The sequence below is a fragment of the Hemicordylus capensis genome, chromosome 2 (genome assembly GCF_027244095.1).
Source record: "Hemicordylus capensis ecotype Gifberg chromosome 2, rHemCap1.1.pri, whole genome shotgun sequence".
Classification (NCBI taxonomy): domain Eukaryota; kingdom Metazoa; phylum Chordata; class Lepidosauria; order Squamata; family Cordylidae; genus Hemicordylus; species Hemicordylus capensis.
This window is the reverse complement of record NC_069658.1, coordinates 300,612,346-300,628,247: the sequence shown is the minus strand read 5'-3', so window position 1 is coordinate 300,628,247 and position 15,902 is coordinate 300,612,346. Positions and strand designations below refer to the sequence as shown.

At 45.6% G+C, this 15,902-nt stretch overlaps 1 protein-coding gene across 13 annotated transcripts in view; it reads left to right on the top strand.

Annotated features, from left to right (window-relative positions):
- Nucleotides 1-15,902, top strand: part of PLXNA1 (plexin A1) — a 423,385-nt gene that overhangs the window by 185,479 nt on the left and 222,004 nt on the right. Inside the window, exon 1 of one of the 13 annotated variants that reach the window (XM_053299228.1) lies at nucleotides 6,593-6,642. The exons of 11 other annotated variants lie outside the window; for them this stretch is intronic. The gene's annotated coding sequence lies outside the window, so the exon portion shown is untranslated. Of the gene's footprint in view, nucleotides 1-6,592; nucleotides 6,643-6,719; nucleotides 6,743-15,902 lie in introns of those variants that run through there. One more of the 13 variants, XM_053299229.1, reaches the window with a different exon arrangement.

The window sequence follows — 15,902 nt, the reverse complement described above, 5'->3', positions numbered from 1 at the left end:
CCTGGCTTTGGTTGCTGACAGCTAAGAGCAGAAGAGTTGTTATCTGAACTTTCTCTGTGTGTACACCAGTATGAAAGTATCAGCAGCCAATGCTTCCTTGCAGACATGGAGGCTGTTCTCACGATGGGGGAATCATGAGAATTCCCAGTCCTGAGGGAATCCAGCCCTGTTTTGCCCCCTTTGTGAGAACCACCAGGCTCGCGGGCAAGTGCGGTGGTTCCATGGTGGCCAGCCCGCCTAAAAACCCCTCCCCTTAAATGAGGTTAATAGAGTGAGCGCTCCATTAACCTTGTTTGCTTGATAGTTTGTCAGCAGCTGTGGCTGACACACTCGGGGTGGGGGGATAGGGAACCCCAGGAAGGTACCACACACTCGCACGGTGCCTTCCTGGGGCTCCAGGGGCTGGGGCTCCGTGTGGCGGTGCTCTCCTTCCCCTGACCCTTGGAGCTCCTGAGGGAGCTGTAGCCGGCTGTAGGAGTGCGAAACCAAAGCAGCTGCTTGTCTGGGCGGCCAGTCTGGCCGCCCAGCTACGAGCAACTGATTGTGTGCGAGGAGAGCAGGCTAAGCCTGCTCTTCCTGCATAATTCCATGAGGCTCTACACCTTGATCATGTGTAGAGCTTCATGGAGTGGGGTGGTTGAGTGACCAAGGTGGTGGTGGTTGTGAGTAGAGGTTTGGTTTGTGGCTGTTGGTAAAGAATGCATGTACTTGAGGCGTAAGGCTGCGTTCTTGTTTTAGTATTGAGTGTATCATCTATGATGGAGATAAGTCTGCCTCGTTGAACTAAAAAGAACTAGAGGAAGTGTGGAAGTGGGTCCAAACTGTGTTTGCATGTACATCAATGCCAGAAAGCCCTAGACTTTCAAATATGTAGGAGCTTTCTAAAGGCAAGCCAATCTCTGTGCAGGATTGTAGCAATCAAGTCAAAGTCGATGAGGCTATTCACATGATGGAGGAAAACCAGGCTAAGGGAGCCCAGCCCGGTTTCCCTCCATTGTGAGAACTACTGGGTTCCCGAGTGAGCCCAGTGGTTCAACGGAGGCTAGCCCGCCACAGTAGCCTCCTCTTAAATGAGGTTAGCAGAGTGAGCACTAACAACAGGCCTCTCCACCTTGGGGGTCTCCCCAGAATGCCCTGCTCACTTGCATGGGGCATCCTGGGACTTCTGGGGTCCAGGCACCCCTGCCAGCTCCGTGACGGAGCAGGTGATCGTGTAGGTGGCTGATCCGCCCGCCCAGGGAGTGCGGGATACTCAGGTGCGCGGAGAGCGGGTCCAGCCTGCTCTCCCCCACAAACCCTGCAGGCTCTCCACACTGCTCGTGTGGAGAGCCTCAGTGTCTGTATAAAGGGAAATCAGTATTGTTAATTGTGTTGGCTTAGGGTTGAGGAGTTAGAAAGCGTTAAAAGGAGGTCTAGGGTTTGAGCCAGAGACAAGATTGGTACCCTTGGTTCCAAAGAGGGGAGGGAAGAATACAAGTCAAGGCCTCTCTGGCAAAAAACAGGGGAGTCTTTTGATGTGGCCCTCTGACCACAAATCATGAGCAAGTGAAGTGACTTCTGTATCTTACAGCAGCAGTGTGGGAGCTCCTTTTCCTGTTGCTTCATCTCACAGTGCTGTAATATGTAAAAGCCCAGCATTATGTGGGCAGGGCCAATTGCATGGGTCTTTTGCACCTGATAGTCACCCCAGATTTGGGCCAGGCAATGATTGCATAGTAAGGACCTGTACAACTGGTCCTGATCACACAGGCGTTTAAAAATCACAGTAGTGCTGTGGGATGAAAAGTGGCTTCCACACCACTGCTGTAACATATCAAAAGCATCTAAATATCTTTGATGCAAAGGCAGTTCAGAGTATTGCCCTTAAAGCAGAGAACTGGGTTTGTGGACAACTCAGCCTCTGTCTTCAGAGATTTGTGGCCTAGGCTTTGCATAAAGTGTGGGTGGGCAGGTAACAGAACTCTCTCTCTGTGTGTGTGTGTGTGTGTGTGTGTGTGTGTGTGTGTGTGCAAAACCCTGCAGCTGGTGTGGTCTCAAGCTGAGCACAAGCCGAAAGTTTCGTATACTTGCCTTGTGCTGTGACCAAGACCTGCTCATGCAGAGTGGGCCCATTAATAATGTTCACTTTAAATCAGTTTAGATTAACTGGTGTCATATCTGTCAGTGATGGTGAGCTGTTAGAGTTTGTTGCTCTTATGAACATTGATTTAGATTAAGTATCTTCCTGGCTCTTTTTTTGGGGGGGGGCTTATTATTCTGATATAATTAAAGTTCCAATATTTTCTGGCTTTCAGCAATGCAGGGTCTGGGATGGAAGCCTTGCTTGTGTTAATCTTTATTAAAAGAGAATTCATTTCTCAGAATGGTGGATAACAGCTCATCTCCCTTATCCCCAAATATGTTATTCTTGAGGGGGAGCTGTGGACCTGATGTGTGAGAGGAAGGCTGCAGTCTCCTAGGCTGTGCTAGGAAACCTGGCTGATAAGGAGCTTGGCATGGCCCCCCAAAGCATTTGGGAGAAATTACCCTTCAGGATAATTTTCTGTGTTAAAAAGGATTACTTGGAATGAAGAGTTTGGTTTCAGCAGCCAAGGAGATGCCCTTCTCAACTGCTTGCCAATAAGTGAACAGAATACCAGGCACCTCGAAAGAACTACGGTACTGCCCCTCATACTAACAATCATTGCATCAGGAATCTGCATGCCATGAAGCTTGAGGTCCCAGTTGATTCTGGCAAGTGTCTTCATCTGTCCCTGCAGAATGTGGATTACTATATAACCTTGCTCTGAGCCAGAGATCCTGAATGTAACAGTGAAAAGGCTTAAATGTCCTCCCATCCCAACCCCTTATCTGAAAAGTCACTGAGGCTATTCACATGCATGGAGGAAACCAGGCTAAGCCAGGAGCTGTGCGGCTCTTGGCGGTTAGCCTGCCTAATTGCCCCCCATTAAACAAGGTTAGCAGAGTGAGTGCTCCGCTAACCCCGTTTTTTGTATCATGAATCGCCACAGTGCAGCTCCGCATTGCGGCAATTCATGAGGAGACCCCTGACCGGGAGGCTACAGCAAGCCTCCCAACTTCCAACTTCGCATTTGTAGTAATAATATATATATTTCTTTGACTCATGCTACCACCTGCTTGTAATTACTGGGCAGTCTGTAGGAGTCTCGTTTGTGTTTAGCCTACTTTATGAAGGGAAGAAGTCTTACGAGGTCACCACGTCAGTGCGTCCCCTTCTAATAAGGTGTCTGCTGTCCAATCTAAACCAAATTCACAGCACATAGGAGCAGGGTCCTGGGGATCCCAATGGGCATCTTTTTTTGGGGGGGTGGCTGATCTACCACATTATTTCAAGATGGCGTTCCATAGACAACACCCCTTTGTAACCCATGTAATATCGGTGGGATGCAAACCAAATCCACAGTGCGTTGGAAGAGGTGCTAGGTAAAAGTCACCAACCGACACAGTAGGCTGCCATCTGTTGACAGTAAGTATCCACTGGGGCGGCTGCACAACTTGAAAGGAATGGGAAGTAGTACTGTGCCGATGCCCACATTTCGCAGTGGCCTCGTTCCTACACCATCAGGGCTACCTTTTGAAGTTGCTCAGCAACCCTGGCGGGTCCTGGAGAGCTGCTCACCCGTTTATGGGCCTGTGATGTCCATCATGCCAGCCACGGTGTTTTAAAAATAAAATAAAATGGCAAGTAGGCTTCGTTAGTTCTGCTTAGAACGACTTGTTACGATGTGGTCTAACGGATGGTGCTGCGCCCTAGGGGTGGGCAATCCATTGGTTTTATGGGTGACTGGGGGCTGCAACCCCTGATGACAGACAGTTCATATCAGGAATTTCACACTAGCTGGAGATCACCACAGAGCAGCTAGCTGAGGGGGTCCCTGCAGAGCAGCTTCCTTCCCTATAAACAACTGCTGGGTTGAGTTGAACAGGTCCTGGGCATTCCAGTCTTTCTCTAGCATCAAAGGAGTCGAAATATATGGGCGGCGGCTGCTGCTGCTGCTACTTCTTGGCTTGGGGAAGGAGATAGATGACAAAAGTGTCATGGCCCAGCCCCAGATCCCACTTGAAGCAGCTCCTTCAAGATTAGAGGCAGGCATCTCTCTCAGTCCTTTATTGAAGATGCCAGGGAGAGATCTTGGAACCTTCTGCATGCAAGCATGCAGATACTCTTCCCAGAGCGACCCCCATCTCCTGAGGGGGATATTTTACAGTGCTCACAGCTGAGGTGGCATTTTGCAGTGATGGTGCCACTGAATACTATAAGGGGCCACTTTGGATTATTGTTTATTGACACTTGTTCCTGAAATAATTGTGGTTGTGGGATGGGTTAGTTATATATCTGATTCGTTCATTCAGTTTCTATACCGCCTTTCCATAAATGGGTCAGTGCAGTTTACACAGAGAAATAATAAATAAATAATTTTCCTATAAGAAAATGAATCTCCCATAAGAGGCAGAGTTGGGCGTAAGCTTGTCAGCTGTCGGGGCTGAGCTTAGGCAGTGATCAAGCAGAAACCAGAAATCAGCTGGAAGTCAAGTCAGGAAGTCATAACCAGAGAACAGGCTCAGAGTGTATATCATTGCCCTGGCAAAAGCCCAGTCCGAACAGGGAGCCTTCATATTCCTTCCTAGTGAAGAGAGTCAGTGGCCAGCCTGGGAACCCTTCACTGCATGTGGAAATGCTGTCACCTGTAGCCCTAGTGGCTCACCCTATGGGGCATCTGTGTATTGAGCCACGGGTTCTTGGTACTAGCCCTGGAAATGCCTAACATCAGCTATCCCAGAGCTCGTAAGAAAGACACCTCTGTTTGCATCTCTGAGTTATTTTAAATATATGCAAATATATTTGCACATAGAACACATTGTGCACATAGAACACGCCAATTAAAAAATACCCAAGAGGCAATCTTACCTGGTTTGGCATGGCAGGTCCTGGGCTTTTATGCTGCCCCATAATGATTGTAGCTTCATAATGAGTGATCACCTGTCATCACTGAATATTTTTTACACTCAATTTTTTTTTAATCTGTGGTCTATCTGTGGAACATGAGTAGTTACTGGGCAACTCTATTCACCACCTTGTGGTGCTAGTCAACCCCCCCCCCCCGGACATGTCACTATAAAGTAACTGCTTTTATATAAATGTGGTGAAGATAGGACTGAATGTTAGCTACTCATTCATTCAGAACAAGCCACAAATTACTGAGGAGTACAGGGTTTCATTTCCTATTATTTCTCTGTGGTTTCAAAACATGTAGTGTAGGGACCATAAACTGTAACTTATGGATAAGCCATCGGGCAGATGTCGTTGGAGCTCATGCTTTTCTCTCAGTCCTCCAGATTGTTCACTTGGATACAGAATTCTCTTGCCATCTTGCCATAAGCTACTGCGTTGAATCGGTCATATGTAGTTTAGACTGCCTGATTCTGCCTTGGAAAAGCTGTGTCTCAGTGGTGAAGAAAGTGGTTTCCCTCTGTGTAAAGTGTCTGGGAGCTGTTGGGCTCAGAGTCGGGGGGTACATGTCGAGATGATTCCATATCAATTGCCTTTCAGATCTGCTGAAGCCCTGAGCCCCCCCACCGAGGCACGTGGGCACGTGGCTGAGCAGATAGCGGACCTTCCCTATTAAATGCCTCCTGCTGTTGTCTGAATGTACAGCCTCTGTTCTTTTCACCTACTTTGTCTTGGATGCTGCTCCTCTGTCTAAGCCCTGCTGGGGAGTGGAGGGCAAGGATAGGAGGGTGAGCGGTGGATTGAGGGCAGAGACCAAAGCAAAGTGCTTGTGTTGTGGCTAAAAACCCCCAAGTGCCTGGAGTGTGCAAGGCACAATGCAGGGTGCCTGGCTCTGCTGCGGTCCAATGCAGAAGCCCAGGGCAGGGCAGGCAGATGGCAGCAGTTGAGCTGTGTCTGCACTGCAACAAACATTCTACAGCTTCCTTATTGACTCAGCGCTGTGTGTAAGTTGCATGGGGACAGAGTGTTCACCTGGTGCATATGCTGTGGGTTGCAGAGGGAGGCGTTTTGCATTGCCTCTCTTACCTCTCTGCTCTGTCTCTGATGTTTGGCAATGGAGAGGTAGCCTTTTACCCCAAATATCTAGCCTATTCTGGGTCAGTAGTAACAACATCTTATTTCTGTCTGCCTGTGGCAAATCCTAGTGTCAATAAGGCAGCAAAGCAGTAGACTGTATGGAAGGAAAGGAATGTCTCTGGACCTGGATTCATTTCAAAATCACATTTTTCCTCCACATGAGAATATCTATGACGTTGACTCTCCCTGTCTCCTCCAGCAGGTGACAGCACAGAGCCCAGAACAGGAGCTTAGGGAAGGACAAGTGGGGAGGGGGCTTTGAAATGCAGTACCATAAATAAGCCCTTCTTTTGCGCTGCTTCTCAGCACTGTGTGAGCCCCGTGGAACTGGAAAGGGTTCCCCTGAAAAGGCGGCAAAGTGTGTTTCAGGCAGATAAGTTTTTCCTTTGAAGTATGGCAGCGAACTAAAGCGCCCCCCTCTTGTTGTTGCTGCCAGCCACTGAGAATTAATCACAGCCACGTACAGATAAGAGTACAAAGCAACACAGAGCATTGTGCCAGAGAGAGAGAGAGAGAGAGAGAAAAGCAAGCAAGTAAGTGTGAGAGACAGGCTGTGGGGTGGGCCCAGAGAAGGAAAGGACAGATCCAGAGCAGGAAGGTCAGGAGGAAAAGAGCTTGGCAGATGGGCGGGAGGTGAGATTCCTACTTGCAGGCCTCATGTTGGGTGGGAATGATGACAAACAGCTCTGTCTGTCTGTCTTTCTTTCTTTCTTTCCTTCTGTGTATATGCTTGCTTTATGCAGCTCCTGTTAGGAGGGGGATATTAACCTCCCCACAAACCGGCATCTTCACAGTTCTTAAGACAATTCTGTTTATTAAGTGCTTGCTGGCAAGACATCCCCTCCATCTGGAAATGGGTCTGATTTGTGAGTCATCACTGAATGGGTTAAGTAGGATCTATGCAGGCTGGAAGTGAAGGTGCTGAACAGAACAAGGGATCTGGTGTCAGAGGCTGAAAATGAAGGACCCCAAAAACAGGTGTCAAGTGGGGAGCAGCAGCAGTGGCTGAGATTTGGTCTCATTCGGCTCTGGGCATGTTCCTTTTGATTTTGCCAGTACAAATACAGAAGGAATGTTCTTTCCCTAGAATTGGGAAACTATATTGCTAGCACTGAGGAGGAGTTTTGCCTTAGAGTTATCCTGGCCAAGATTTTTGAAGCTATTGTATTTGATTTTGTACAGCATGTGAAATGACTACATGGGTGCTTTTTTTACTATAGGTGAGCAAGGTGATGAAAACTACTCTTCCCAAGGCAACAGGGATGCTAGTTTTTATTCATTTTGATTTTCCTGTATTTTTAAAAAGCTCCTGCGGATTTCAGACCTCTGAATGCCACCTCTTGCAAACATATGCAAATGCATGCCTCTTTACTTTGCTTTAGACTCCTACAACTTGTCACATTTGCTGGATGTGTTTGCTATCTTCCAAGCAAAGATTGTGTTTATGCTATATATCTGCAGAGGGCCCAACATAGCATATAAATGGTTATACAGTAAACACTAGTACTGAAGGAATATTGAGTCTGCAGAGTCAGATGGTGGGAAAAATAGGGAATGCCAATACAAAGGTTGCATGTGGAATTAGTTTGCTTGTGTGTAGTGCTGAGATCTGATCATGCTTTCTAAAGTGACACAGGAAGTTTGTGATGCAGCCAGTAGACAATAACAACGAGGACTGGGGTGGAAGTTCTAACTAAATAAATATTGAGCCCTTTCTCACGATCATGAGAGAGGGCTCCAAGGAGTGAGGGGAGGAAGGCTTTAAAACCTTCCTGCCTCCGGAGCCTTCAAAATGAGGTTAAGGGATCAAGCGCTCCCTTAAGCTCATTTTTTCAATCATTTGCCAGCCCCAGCTGCTTTCAGCTGGGGTTGGGAGATTGCAGGGCTTCTTGCTGGGGCTGGTGGATCCTCATAATGCACTGTGCACTTGTGGTGTTCCAAGGGTCCTCCCAGCCCCCAAACCTCCCTGCTGCCAGCAGCAGTGGAGGATCATCTGGGTATGTGATCCACGCACCCAGCAAAGAGGAATGGATCATCTGCGGGGGAGCTGCAGGGTTCCCGGCCAGCAAAATTACGTGCCAGCAAAATTGGGCTGGGGTTCTTAGCCTGGGTTTGCCTGCATGTGAGAATAGCCCCATTGGATCTTTGGCATTTTAAGTGATCTCAAAACAATGGGACGGGCAAAACCTAATCATTTTCTTGGGTGATGATGAAACTGTGACATTGCTACTCAAGAACCTGATGGAACTGCTCCACTGGCTATGGATATGTGAGTAGCAAGTAGCAGATGTCCATACCACAAAAGGTATTATTCCAGAGTTCCTTGAAATAGGAGTTCTGTTAAAAAGATATTCAAAGATGAACCAGAGCTCTTGATAGCAGTTCTGAGTGTCCTGATGGCTTTGCACAGGAATCCAAGGAATATCTTTGTGCATGAATAGATGATAGCACAATTTAAGTCCTACTCAACCCCCTTGAGATTGTTTTAATGAAAGGCTGTAGAGAAATTTAACAATAATAATTATTATTGTGTACAGTGTGTACAGTGTATGTATGTACAGATGCACATACAGTTATTCACGTTATTTTGAAAGAACCCACAGCCGTATACTTCTTATCTGTATCCTCAATTTCAAGAGGCCTGTATCCAGCTTCTCTTTTAAAAAGAACACATGTACACTCATCACACAAAAACATTTATGTATGTATAGAAACCTGAACGCAGGTACAATGTGTTGTCTGAATAGGGCTTCTATCAGCATTAATGCTGGATTTCATCTTGGGTTACCAAAGCTTAAGATAGCTGACCAGTCCATTTGTGCTTGTCATCCTATATCTAGCAAACGTGTCTGGAACACTGTGAGGTGCTTCGCACGAGCAGTGTGAAGTGCTGGGAGGAGGTTTGCAGGGAGAGTGGCTTTGACCCGCACTTCCTGCAGATGACCACATACTCGTCACTGGGTGGGCGGATCACCCGCCCAGACGAGCAGCGGCTGGACCCCGGTGCTCCTGCGCCTCGCCCCGTGCAGCTGCGTGGCTCCCCCCCCCACCCTGAGCCCCAGTAATGCACTGCACGAGTGCAAGCAGCCACGGCAGCCACATGATCAATTGAATGGAGTGCTCACTCCGTTAACCTCGTTTAAAAGGGTGGCTCTGTAAGCGGGCTTGCCGCTGAGCTGCTGCCGGAAGCCTTGTGCTGGCGGTTCTCACAACCAGCAGAAACTGGGCTGGGCTCTCTTAGCCCGGTTTCTGCTGGTCATGAGAATAGCTTCTGTATGTGCCTAGCATGCTGAAGTGCCCCCATGAGGTGGATAAAAATCTATCATTTTTAAAAAAATAGATTTTTAAAAATTTAAATAGGATTTTAAAAATTTAAATAGGATTTATTTAAAATAAAATGCTTTTTGAGGGGAAAAAGTCTATCTAAAGATAGTTTTCTGTTTAAGATACATTATAGTCCAAAGGTTATTCATCATGGAATAAGGATTAGTTTTTAATTATGTAGCATGAGGCTGTATATATGCAATGTTTAAATTTTTTGGTAAATGAATTCCTTTAATCTATTCACAATGTCATGCTCTTCCAGAGGTTTCTGTAAGATTATTTTGGGCAATTTTTCTGTCTAGAAGAGGACCAAGAATCAAACCTTCATCTGGTTGTAAATATTAAGAAGATTATACCAGCAAGAATGAGTCTTTATGAAAAAACCATGATTTAAATCTAGACTTACTGACTAGTGATTTAAATTGTGATTTAAATCAAATCTACCCTGGCCCCCACACAACCCAGAGGGGAAAGGCAGGAGAGGACTCTTCCTCCTACATCAGTTAAGAGCAGGGTAGAAACTCTGGGTTACCCAGCTTTGAAAAAGAGCGATTCCCTTGGCTCCACACCAGCCTGAATAACTTGGTTTACTGTCTCCTAGCCTGAAAACTGATCGTTGTGAGAGTCGGCTTACGATGTATCCGTTTGGGGAAGAGTGGACACTAGCCATTGGCTGTTTGCATGTACCAAGTTCTGGTTATAGGGACCAGTTCACAGGTGACCTTTGTGCTCTTACGACTGAAGGCAAGCCAATTTGCTTAGTAGCTTTTGTCTGTAGAAACCAAAATGGCATGTGATTGAAGATGGTATTAGCGTGGATATCCCTCTGCAGCAGGGCTGCACAACTTTGGCCCTTTTGCAAGTGTTGGGCTACAACTCCCATCGTCCATCGGCTACTGTGGCTGGGATGATGGGAGCTGTAGAGCAACAACAGCTGGAGGGGCCAAAGTTGTGCAGCCGTACTCCATGGCAACAAGGAAGGCCTCAGTCCCGAATCTACCATTCCTTGTGTTGTCTTACTGGGTTTGTTTGGTCAGGGTGATGTCTCTTCTTGGGGACTGCTTCACACATCACACGTGGGCTTGCTTCCATGTGCTATGCATCGTGAAGCCTCAGACAGTTCCCAGCTTTCTAGACTGTGTACCTGTATGTCATCATGTAAATTATTCTGCAAACACCAAACACTGCATTTGTAAAAACATAGTATGGACTTGAGTGTGTGAGTAGCCTGTGATGCTCGCTGCACTATCTGATGTTTTGCTTTTATAATTAGGGTCTAGAAATCTATACAATGACTGTTGCACTGCACAGCATGGAGCTGCCTATGTGTAAACATTGAATCCTCAGATTCTCGGTATTCACTTGAAAAAGAGCAAGTTTCTCGCCTTCATAGTTGTTTAATGTACTTTGCCAGCTGTGCTAGTTTGATGCTGGATGGCAACATGCCAAGGAAGGTGAGTAGGCAGAAAATTGTAAAGACTGCATGTGATCTTTCCCCAGCAAAACATAAGCCACCGAACGTTTCTTGGATTCAGGCTGTAATGTGTAAATTCTGACCAGAAACTGCAGCCTGGCCACCCTGTCCAGTAGATGGCCTGAACAGTCTACTACAGTAACTGCTCAGCCTTTTCCATGTTCCAGTCTGAGCTTCCAATTCTACTAAAAGCGATTTGTGATTTTGTCGACTTCGCAACTTTCTCTTGATGGGAGAGTGCTTGCTGCAGAGAAAGCTGCCTATGCCCCATAGCAGGCCAGTGCTTTGCTCCATTCAACATGCTAGGTTCTGCCTGCCGCCTTGACTCTTAAGGAGCCTTCCCCTCTATGTCCGTCCTTTACAGAGGTGAGAACTTAAGGGCATGACACCAGACTTTCCTCATAGTGGTACCCACATTATAAAGCACTTTCCTGCGTTGGTGGTGGTGGAGAGATAAGGCAGGCCCCCTCAGGGATTATTTTTTCATCATCTGACTTTTAGATCATCTCACTTTTAGATTTTAAAAATCCTGACTTTTAGAGAAAGTTTTTCCTGCAGGCAGAAAAAACATTGTTTTGTTTTTAATAGCTGCGTTGTATTAAAAGTACAGAATGTTTAACTCATTTTATTACTGTTTATGTTAGAGCTCTTATGGTTTTATTGTCAGTTGTGTGTTTTTGTTGTAATACACTTTGGGTGCCGTGTGAATGGCAGAGAATGCAGCATATAGGTATTCAAAAAAAAGTTATTACTCAGGGGTAAATCCTGTTGAATTCACTGGAACCTATAATTGTGCTTATGATTGTGGCCTAAGTGAAAGAGAGATGCTGACATAAAGGAAGAGTGACAAAAAGAAGTTGATTGGGGATAATATATGATTGTCTGCATATTAGGTCTTCAGAGTGTCAGTCTGCTCTTAAATCCAAGACCTTTTTGTTTTCCCCACACAGAATCAGTCCCATTTGCATCAGTTTCTGTCTGACCATTCTCTTTTAGAGGGAAAGAGGGAGTAAGAGGCTACCTCCTTGCTCAGACCAATGAATGACAGTGTGGGGGTTTGTGATTTTATCACATTCTTACCTCCCTCTGCTTGTTTCTCCATTTATGATCAGTGGGCAAATGATAACGCTGTCCCGGATCAAACTAGATGTGACATTGTACGCATTGTTGAATCTTGTGTTTAAGACTCCTGATTTCCGCCCACCATATCAAAAGCAGCCTTAGGGGATGAGGACTGCAGTGTGGGGAAGCGGGTTTAGCTATTTTTCTAACAAAAGTTGCTGCTCTCCCAATATTCTGTAGGTCCTATGGTCCTATTTCCTGCACTTCCTGAAACAAAGATTTCGTCATAAAGTACAGTACATTTGCAGCTTCAAAGAAAAAAATGCAGACGTTACAATTTGGCTTGGCACATTATGGAAGTTATTTTCCATGATCACTTTCACCAGCAATGTACAGTATTCTGTCTTTGGCTTTTTGTGTGCCCTTCCCATGGAAGCGGAATTATTATCAGCAGTTCACTATCTGTGTCGTGGGACTGCCGTGTCTCATTGTCTGCTACTCAGACCTGACCCACTTTACGTGCAGTCATTCCTGGGGATTCATTTGTAGGCAGTCCTTAGAGGGAGTCATTCTGCTTTGTGTTTGGGGCACACCTATTCCGACAAGCTAAAGGATCTACTCTGGAAAGGAGCCCAGAGCAGCACGTAAAGAAAACATAAAATTATTCTCATGAAAATCATTTTTTGAATAGACACGTTGAATGTAGAATTGTAGGCCTAGTGCAGCCCCTTTTCCATGCACAAAATCCAGATCTCCGATGGATAGCTGTCAATTCTATGTTCAAAGACTTCCAGTGAGGAAGAGCATATCCCCACCCCCAGGTAACTGACTCCATTGTCAAACTCTGGAACTCGCTTCCTAATGAAATTTAGAGTTTTCCCTTCTCTTAATTTTTTAAAGAAGGAACTAAAACCTGTTTAGTCAGGCTTTTAGTTTATAGTTTTAAAGTTTAGGTAGTCCAAAAAGCTTTCGACCAAGTCCTTAATCAAAGACTCCTGAGAAAACCTAGCAGTCATGGGATAAGGGGACAAGTACATGTGTGGATTGCTAACTGGTTGAAAGTCAGGAAACAGAGGGTAGGTATAAATGGAGAGTTTTCACAATGGAGGGAAGGAAGAAATGGGGTCCCCCAGGGATCTGCACTGGAACTGGTGCTTTTTAATTTATTCATCAGTGATCTAGAAGTAGGGGTAAGCAGCGAGGTGGCCAAATTTGCAGATGATACCAAACTCTTTCGGGTAGTGAAATCCAAAACAGATTGTGAGGAGCTCTAAAAGGATCTCTCTAAACTGGGTGAGTGGGCGACAAATTGGCAAATCCGGTTCAGTGTTGGCAAGTGCAAAGTGATGCACATTGGGTCAAGAACCCCTGACTTCAAGTATACGTTGATGGGATCTGAGCTGTTGGTGACTGTGCAGGAGAGGGATCTTGGGGGTCGTGTTGGGAGCTCGTTGAAAGTGTCGACTCAATCTGCGGCAGCTGTGAAAAAGGCCAATTCCATGCTAGGGATCATTAGGAAGGGGATTGAAAATAAAACGGCTAATATTATAATGCCCTTATACAAAACGATGGTGTGGCCACACCTGGAGTACTGCATACAATTCTGGTCACCACATCTAAAAAAGGACATTCTAGAACAGGAAAAGGTGCAGAAGAGGGCAACCAAGATGATCAGGGACCCTAGAGTACCTTCCTTATGAGGCAAGGCTACAGCACCTGGGGCTTTTTAGTTTAGAAAAAAGACGACTGCGGGGAGACATGATAGAGGTCTATAAAAAATGCATGGTGTGGAGAAAGTGGATAGAGATAAATTCTTCTCCCTCTCACATAACACTAGAACCAGGGGTCATCCCATGAAATTGATTGCCAGGAAATTTAGGACCAAAAAACAGAGGTACATTTTCACACAATGCATAATCAATTTGTGGAATTCTCTGTCACGAGATGTGGTGACAGCCAACAACCTTGGATAGCTTTAAGAGTGGTTTGGATAACTTCATGGAGGAGAGACTATCAATGGCTACTAGTCGGAGGGCTATAGGCCACCTCTAGCCTCAAAGGCAGGATCCCTTTGAGTACCAGTTGCAGGGGAGTAATAGCAGGCGGGAGGGCATGCCCTCAACTCCTGCCTGTAGGCTTCTAGCAGCATCTGGTGGGCCACTGTGTGAAACAGGATGCTGAACTAGATGGGCCTTGGGCGTGATCCAGCAGGGCTGTTCTTATGTTTTTAGAGTTTTTAGTGTATTTTAAATTGTTTTAATTATGTTAATGTTTTAATGGTTTTTATATTGTGAACCACCCAGGGACTTTTTGTATAGGGTGGTATATAAATGCACTCACTCACTCGCTCACTCACTCAGTAAATAAATAACTGCTCTTACTGTTAATATGTTTCTCCTAATGTTCAGCTGAAATCTATCCTCCTGCAACTTAAACCCTGTGTAGATCTAGTTCTGCCCTCTGGGACAATAGAGAACAAGTTTTTGCCCTCTTCTTTGTGACAGCCCTTCAATTATTTGATGACTGCAACCCTCAGCCTTCTCTTTTCCAGCCTAATCATACCCAGTTCCTTCAACCTTTTCTCATAGAGCTTATTTTCTAGATCTGTGGCTATTTCATTGGAGTTGTTTTTTAACTGTACCTTTCTCCTGTCTAGCTTGAGTTATTAATAGCTTGAGAATATTATGATGCCCTTATACAAATCTATGGTGCATACAGCTTTGGTCACCGTATCTTAAGAAGGATATTGTAGAACAGGGAAATGTGCAGAAGAGGGCAACCAAAATGATCAAGGACCTGGAGCACCTTCTTTTTGAGGCTAGGCTACAGAATCTGGGGCTCTATACCTTGGAAAAGAAGAGACTAAGCAAAGACATGATTGAAGTGTATAAAATTATGCATGGAGTGGATTGGGTAGACAGAGAGAAATTTTTCTCCCTCTCTCACAACACTAAAACCAGGGGTCACCCCATGAAACTGAAGGTTGGGAAATTTAGGACGGACAAGCGGAAGTACTTTTTCACACAGCACATAATTAATCTATGGAATTCCTTGCCATGGGATGTGGTGATGGCCACCAGCCTGGATGGCTTTAAAAGGGGGTTAGACAGATTCATGGAGGACAGGTCTATCAATGGCTACTAGTCTGGTGGCTGTGGGCCGTCTCCAGCCTCAGAGGCACGATGGCTCTCAATGCCAGTTGCAGGGGATCATAAGCAAGAGAGAGTGCATGCACATACCTCTTGTCTTAGGGCTCCCCTGAGGCATCTGGTGGGCGACTGTGTGAAACGGGATGCTGGACTGGATGGGCCTAGTGCCTGATCCAGCAGGGCTGTTCTTATGTTGAGTTCCTTTCCTGGTTAGCTTATCTAGCCATGGAATCCTACCTAACACATCTCTGAGTTTATTAAAATTAGCTTCTCTCAAATACAAGATCATCAACTTCCCAGAATTCAAGAATTTCAACATTCAACATTATATCTCTGACCTTCCTATTACTTCAGTCTCACTGGCCAACTTTTTCCTATTGGGTAGAATCAAGTCAAGGAGAGTCAATCTTTTCTCCACCTTCTGTAAGAGGAAGTTGTCAGCAAGGCATGTCAGGATTTTGTTGGAAATTCTATGCTTAGCAGAGTTTGTCTCCCAACAGAGTTCAGGCTAATTGAAGTCCCCAATTACTACTACTAATTGCTTCCTTGAAGCATCTGTAATTTGTTTCAGGAAAGCATCATCCATCCTCTCCTTGGTATCGTAATGTGTAGTAGACCCCAACTTCAGTGTTGTTTTTATTTCAGTCGCATTTATTTTTACCCAGATGATTTTCTGGACATTTTTGACATATAATTCTACTTCCTCACTGTTTCTGTTGCATCTAGGCTTTTTGAACATTCCATTCCTGGCAATCATCAGTTTTAATGTTGTAAACCGCCTAGA